Genomic DNA, 8,183 nt, shown 5'->3' on the forward strand with positions numbered 1-8,183 from the left:
AAAAAAAAAAAAACAACCCTGTATACTTTTAGGAGTCCTAAGTAGTCAGCAACTTCTCTTACAACACTCAACTCATATGCTTTTCTAAATATATATATAAATTGTGCATTCATAAATTGTAAACAAATATGTCATTCTCTTATAGCTCATTTAGTGAACAGAACTACTGTAAATCAGTAAAAAAATTGTACTCTGACTGATATTTCAGATCATTCCATCCCCAAATTCTTATAAATTAGGCTAAGGAACACTTATGTACTCTAAGGAGGTTGGTATGATAGACATTGTCAACAGATGCCCACCAGCTTAAACTCCAGGCAAAATAAAGTTAAAACTGCCATTTACTTCTAAAATCATGCTTGACAGACAGAGAAACCTCATGGCTACTGCCTATATATTTGAGTTCCAATATTCACCTTATTTCTAAGATGAGCACCCTTACCGAAAGGCTATGGGCTTATTACCAAGAGTGAAGGAATAAGTTGATTCCCTTAAAGTTATTCCACTGTGCAGAAATTAATTCAACCTTCAGTGGGTGAAAGAGGGAGTATAAACAAAACTGGTCATAGAATTTCTCTAATGGGGTGGGAGGAAAAGCTGTCTTCAGGTCCCTAGAACAATGAAGGTTTTGCATTTTACCCACTGAGTAAGAGTACTATTACAGCAGAAATAGTACAATGATAAGGATTTTACCCAGATTTCCATCATATTAAAATGTAAACATAATGTAAAAATAGAATTGCTCTGGAGTTTTTACACGAAATTGGAAAGGAGCTAAAGCCGCTCCTTGGATCTATCATTTACTGCCTCTTTCAGCTGCAAATGCCCATAGTGGTTCATGGCCAACGTTTCAGTTCTAAATCAGTTCTGAAAATTTAGCAACTGGTAATAGGTGTTGTAATAAAACCTAGTTAATTAGAAGGCCAGAGAAATGTGATAATTTAACTACGTGATGCAGCTTTGACTGTTAAACTTGTACTATTTACAGCTCTGTAGCTTTTGGCAGAAATCTTTCTTTTTTCATGATACATCTTTTTATTTACTGCATTTACTGCATGTTATTTTCTAGACGCAGTTTCTTGCAGAACAGCAGTAAGCGTTTCCTAGAAAAGGTTTTCTTGCATCATACCAATGAAAAGAAATTGAGACCATCTCCATTGTATACTGGAGGACAAAATCCCTGTGTCTGGGTATGCCCAACCCAAACACCGAGGGAAGGGTCCTGGCTAGAGTATGCCTTTAATCTCTTTCAAACTGCATGACAGACCTGGAAAAGAACCAAAACCTTCTGTGTCTTTCAAATAGTAACCACAATACTGAGGAAGAGTGGTTGATTGTCTAGTTATCACATGAAGTTAGGATGTACATAGAATCATAGAATCATTTAGGTTGGAAAAGACCTTTAAGATCTTCGAGTCCAACCATAAACCTAACACTGCCAAGTCCACCACTAAACCAGGTCCCTAAGCGCCATGTCTACACGTAACAGACCAACACACGTAGACCCAGATCTGGGAATTTACCACAATGCTCCTGAGTCCTGCATTTAGAATAGGTGCCAAATAAACTCCAAGTGAACTCTGCTGATGATTTCATTCCAGTTAGTAATACTATAATCTTATTGTTATAGCTTACTTTCAAATGTATTCCATTTCTTCTAACACAGTGAATAGTGCCAAGCTCAATTCAACAGATTATATGAGCCTCAAAATAAAGATGTGCAATGTATCTCCAATGAGGTCAAATTATTTTAATATCTCTGAAAAGGAGCAAGCATTTCAGCTGCATTTTTCACATTCTCAGCAGTAGTTTTCTCCTTTATTGCCAGTTTATGTCAAAGACATATGGTTTAGAAGAAGTGGCTCCCTTAGGAATACTTTTGCTTTCAATAAGAATTAGCACTCCATTTCTTCTCCAAACTCTTCCAAGGCTTTGATGTCTTAGCTGAGACACAGCATTCTTTCATCTTGACATTCAGTAAAAGAAAGCATGTTTTTATTTATTTATTTAAATATATTTAGAAATAGCTTAGGTTAATTTAATTAGTTGCCATTTCTGTCTTGACATTCATACTTCAAGGGTCATACTTTCCCAGCCGTAGCGGCATGTATATTTTTTAAATTAAAAATAAAATTAAACAAAAAAAATCTCCCCTCTTTTGAGATTATCAATTGCAGATAAATTCTCCATTTTAAAATGCATAAAAGATGCAAAAGAAAACTTAGTCCCTCCAGTAGGTTCAGTCAGCAGTACTGGCTGCAAAGATTTATTTTTCATCACCTGAATTTCAGGCATGCAGCCCCAATACAGTTGAAAAGGGGAGGTTTATAACCCGACTTAGCTATGGAGATAGATCTATCTTAGAACTAACATCACTCAGCGTCATTTTCATCTCTCTCTACATCATCAGCCTCTGTTCCTGATGTGGTCTCTGTGCAACAAGGTAGGAGGTAGAGCTCTATGGAATGTTTAATTCCACTGTCTTGTGCTACTCTAGATCACTGGAGGATCCCCAGAGTAGTGATAACTCTGCTGCAAATGTCTAGAATATATACAGTACTTAGTCTACAGCACCTGCTTCTTTAACATATTTTTTCTTTCTACACAGTTAGTGGACTATCTACCTAAATATGAAACAAAATGCTTTCCTGAGTTGATATTACCAGGTTCAACTTTAATAGAATCTACAATTGCATAGTAATGTTGTCTTAATACTATATTTAACCAGAACATAGTCATTTGCTTACAACAGGGAAATCCAGTGTATTGAAACACTGTACCTCAGTGATTCACAGTTTTAAGCAGCTCTGAAAATTATCATTGAAAATGTTCATCATTAGGTGTCAAAATTCATTTTAGTAGTATATATAAGTGGCCTGGTTTTGAGAAGAGAAAACACAATGCTCAGTATTTTAGTCAAATCAGTTGTCCAGATATCTAAATATGGACACATAATGATAGTCTTCCAATTTAAAGACATTTTACAGTTATATATGTTGCATTTGACACTAAAAATATTGTCTGCTGTTGTTCATTATGCACAGAAAAGAAAGGAAATCCTTTTCTAAAATTTCAATTGCTTACATTTTAAAGTTCTAAAGTGCTTAAAATTTAAAGATATTATATTTCAAATATTTTATGCATATTCCCAGGGTTCCCTTGTAAAAGAAGCTAAAATGTTGAGCTAAAATTTTTCATGCCATGTTTGAGAAGTAATTTAAAAAACACATTTGAAGTCTCATCTTGTAGCTACTTCACATCATTTTCTTCTAATATAGATTCCTTCCTCCTTTTAACATAAATTCAATATTCTTATGAGCAGAGCCCTATTAAGGACTCCTTTCACTACAGTTTAATTTTCAATAACCCAAGAAATATTCACCAGTATTGTCACTGCAAACCACCAAATCCAGCTGCAAATGAATGAATCAATACCATTCAGAGAGAAGCCCAGTGTCCTACCTTAAATAGAGGTTTATCAATTTATTCCGTATTTTATCATCTCCCATTTCTGAGTATAGCATTCCATCTATGCTTAATCAAAAAATTAAATTACCATTTTAATAGATTGAGATATTATATCTGAGAGTGTGCAAAGATAAAAGCAATGAACAGCTCTTTTGGATCCATTTTAGATCTATGCAACTCATTTTGGATCATTAAAAAATGAAGGAATCAATTACAACCAGCAGAATCAGTATGTGACAGTTTATGAAAATGCAATGAAACATCCAGGGTAGATAGGAAGCTGAGTTAATAATTGACCATAAAGTATTAGTTGGAGCCTTGCAGATCTACTTTCGTAAATCAAATACTTTGTAAAAATACAATTATTATTTCCAATTTTCATTGTGGTTCATTCATTACAAAAGAAATAATCTCAAATTAAAGTCAAAATACTGTTACTTCACTGAAATGTAATAATTTTCTTTTTATACCCATCACTGGCAACCACAGACAATAGACACAATCATTTGAAAGACACCTTACCATAAAAAATGCCCTAAACCATTAATGTAATCTAGAGATGGATTTGTGCTGAAAATCAGAATATCATCTCCTAAGACTTCTTACCTGCCTCCATCGTAACTACAAATCTGTTGCCTGTCCAAAAGAAGAAACAGAAAGGATAATATACCAGACATGAACAGGCCTGGAGAAATAGGAGAAAAGATAAAACCCAACATTTGTGACACAACCACTTGCATGCGTCTAAGAAAACAATTTACATTTTCTGGTCTGGCTGTACCTCTTCTTAGTGTTAACATCAGTTTTGTTACCAGAAACATTTGTTAATTTTTTAATTTGAATTTTATATTTATATTAAATGGTAGAAACTGTTCATGGGAATAAACAAAGGGTCAGCCCTTAGCATAGCTTGTCCACGATCTCAGCGGAGACTTGGCATTTTCTCAGAGGTGGCACTGATACATGAACTAAGATGAAGTCCTCACGTTCTTATGCCCTTCTCCCATGAAATACCTCTGTCTTGCCAGAAAATACAAAATACCTTCCTCACTTCCTTCTTCATTTCTTCTCTTGCATAAATGATTTCTGACAGTGATGATGAATGTTTGTATCATGAAGAGAATCTGACCACAGGTATTTCTTATTATGGATTTTCAATCTTTAAGCCACATTTTATCAGCGATTTCCGTGCTTCTGCCTGTGATCCAATTCACTTTCAGGACATGCAGAGAGCCCTAGGTCCTCTACCCTACGTAGTCCTGATCTGTCAGCACTAGATAACAAATGCATTCATGTGAGTGGCACTGATAGCCGTTGGCATCTTTCCAAATAATTTTAGGTTCTCAAAGTCTCATCACACTGACTGATCTTTGGACATTCAGCTTTTGCATGAGTGGCTATTTTCAGTACCACATCAAGAAGACTGACAGCCTTACTGCTTGTCATTGTGCAGTACAGTAGCTGACTGCCAGTGGATAAGGTGACCTGAGGCTTCCCAGTTTGACTAAGCTAGTGTCTGGTCCTGTTTTTCAGGATCTTCCTACCGCCATGATAGGGTTTACTGGGATACAAAAACATCCTTGGTTTTATTCTCCCTCAGCCAGTGTGTGTCACGTTGCTTTACTGACTTAAACCTTGTCGTATCTCTACAAGCTTGTCTCCATACATTTGTAGCTCTGATCTCTGAAGCTAATCTCAGCTGCAGATTTTTCCTGTAAATTCAAATTAGTTTATGTTATTATTTCCAGTTTACAACAGTGGAGTGAAATCAGAATCAGACTTCATGCTTGCAGTGAACTGCAGAATTAAAAATTAAAACCACATCAAAAGGGATCTGGATGAGGAAAGGAAAATATTAAACAAAATGGTTTTATGCATACTATTTGCAATGATCATCTCTTCTGAAGCTGAACATCTAAAGCTGAACATACTTATGTACATAGATTTCTGGAGCACATACATTGCTGGAGTAGCAAACAGAAAGTTCAAGATGACAGATTAATTGTAAAGCCCACAGCTTGCATATCACCTGCTCTGTCCTCCCTGCTCCTGTAGGGAGCATGCAATCTATGCAAACTGTAGGGCTGGACGATGAAATTCTACCTTTAGCCTGGAAATACATCTTCTTTTCTCCTTGGCTTCTCTTTGAGACTAAGACTGAGTCAGTGCATGTTTAAACCACTATGGACCTCCTCCTAGCAAAGAAAGAAGGTAGAAAACCCCATCGCTGTTGTTCTTGCCTCTGTGTTTTTTTTATTTGATTTCATAGGAACTACTTTGAAATGGCTTTTTCTTTATTTTCAATTTCTATTTTTTCATTTGTAAATTTAAGCGAGTATTTTACATCTCTCTTCTTTCAAAATGACAAGACTGACAGTAATCGCTAAGACTATATGATTCATCATATTTAACTATGTTCCCCCTGAGTATCCAAAATAAGATTTTGCATAAGCTATTTTCAACTTTGAGTGGTCAGTGAAGAGACAGTGCAATCAAGATTCTCTAGAACATACAGCCTACACAGCCAGATTTTCTGATATTATTTCATTGTACAGAGTGCAGTTCGAGGAAGCTGCCTAAATAAAGTACACTTCTGCAGCGTTCCTTAGGCAGTGCTGTCTCAAAGTAGCCTGAAGACCTTAACATGTATGTTAATCTGTATCAATCAGAACTAAAACTAGAAAAGTGTTCAAGTTTGCCCTTTTTATCACCTTTCCCCAACTACTTTGGCAAGAAGAATAGTGCACAGCATATAAATTCATGCATTGTTTCTGTGCCATTCCTGCACAGGAACCATCTTTGTTGCAATGTTTACACAGCTTTTCTAGCGGAGTCCATTTGTGCTTTAATGCCATAGAAAATTATTTTACTTCCACTTAATCCTGGGTGTGCCATACAAAAACCAAAATGTTTATAGAATACCAGCCTGCTAAAACTAGGATAGGAATCCACATTGCCAAAAGAATTGTTAAAAAAAAAAAGTATTTTCAATTACCTGCTTTGGTACAAGTGATTGTAGAACATTAATCCCATGAAAGACAAATCTGTTACAGCTGGCAACTGGCCTTGCAAGTTGGACCGGCTGTTTGTGACCTTGCTGCCAGTTGGCTACCTCTCTTACATTAAAATGCAACTGTCTGTAAGAAGCAGCATCCCTTGGTTTTCTACAGAAAAAACGTATCATAATGCATTTTTCTGAAGTATCCAGTGACAACTTGGAAAATGCTTATTTTAGCAAAACGTATGTTGGGTTTAGAATCTGACTGCCTACTTGTGGACATACATGGAAAATTGGAAGAAATGGAAATTTAAGAGTGCTAATAGAGTTGGCCTGAGCATTGTGCATGTAAACTTGACGTATGTGTTTGTGTACTTCTATATAGATACACAGATATATGCGGGAGGGGGTTACTTAGGTAGATGCTTACTTGTTTATTTACCCACTTTCCCAGTTCTAGTGTCACGTAATGGGGCACAGCATCTCACATAAGAAGAGGTGACTTAAAATTGTTTTGCTTTTACATCAGCTGCCAACACTTCTGATGGTTATCGAGCTATCAGTGGGCTGTTCTATGGGCTGTTCTGTCTATGCTCTTTACATCCTGATGTTTACTGGGTATAAAATATATACTGGGTATATGTCTTACTATTAAGATACATTTGTCACAGCTGGTAATTCGTTGGGTTATAGGGTCTAGGATTGTGAAATGATTCTCTTCCAGCTCTATTGTTGCATTAGTAAGTAAAGAATGATTACTCATTCCTAATATATTTCCTATAGTCCTATGTAGGGCTGGCATTTGGTTGGAGGTAGGATGGGCTGATTTAGTTTTTCTTTCAATAATACCTTTGGAGTCAAAAAACACTGCTAGTGAAAATGTAAGTTATATTGTGTTGTTTCTTCAGGGAAAAGTAAAATCAAGGAGAAAATGTTAAAGGTCACAGAAAGAACCTGTAGAACTGTGGCCTTAAAATAGATATGCAGAGTTTGGAGATTGACTAGGCAGACTGTACCCATACGTTTTGTGCAATTTCTGGAGAAAAGGAAACAGAAGCTATAGGTGTAATTGCCCACTTTTGACGTAAGTATTTAACTTTGACAAGTTATTCTTTCACACAGATAATAATAATAAAGCCCGATGTAGTACTCAAATAATGAATGAACAGAATAGCAAATACTATTAGTATAAAATAATTAGTATTCACCAAGATATAAAATGAATAGATTACTTTTTACATTCCTGTGCTTTTTCATGACCCTAACACAACACAAACAGGTGACAGATGATAGGATACAGTAATGTGTATTGTAATTTCCTTTTGTTAAAGAGGGTAAACAATTCTGGAATCTGGAATCTTTCAGAACACTTTCTGTGGGTTTTTTTGAGGGGGGTATGTGGGGTTTTTTTGTTTGGTTGTTGTTGTTTTAAAATATTGTGGAAGCTCCACACACAAGAAAATATAGGACTATTTTTTCCTCTAAAAAAATTTTCTGTGACATTTTCTCCATTTTTTCTCACTTTTTTGCCTCGGTCTTCACCAGCAACTCGTTCTCCCCAGAAATTGCTCGAGCCTCACCGCCAAAGCCGCAGAAGCCAAAGGCGGGGACTGGGAGAATGAAGCCGCCCACTGCGGGAGAACATCAGGGTCAAGACCATCTAAGGCACCTGAAGGTGCACACATCCATGGGACCCGATGAGATCCATCCGCAGGTC

Source organism: Aptenodytes forsteri, unplaced genomic scaffold (genome assembly GCF_000699145.1).
Source record: "Aptenodytes forsteri isolate BGI_AS27 unplaced genomic scaffold, ASM69914v1 Scaffold125, whole genome shotgun sequence".
Lineage (NCBI taxonomy): Eukaryota > Metazoa > Chordata > Aves > Sphenisciformes > Spheniscidae > Aptenodytes > Aptenodytes forsteri.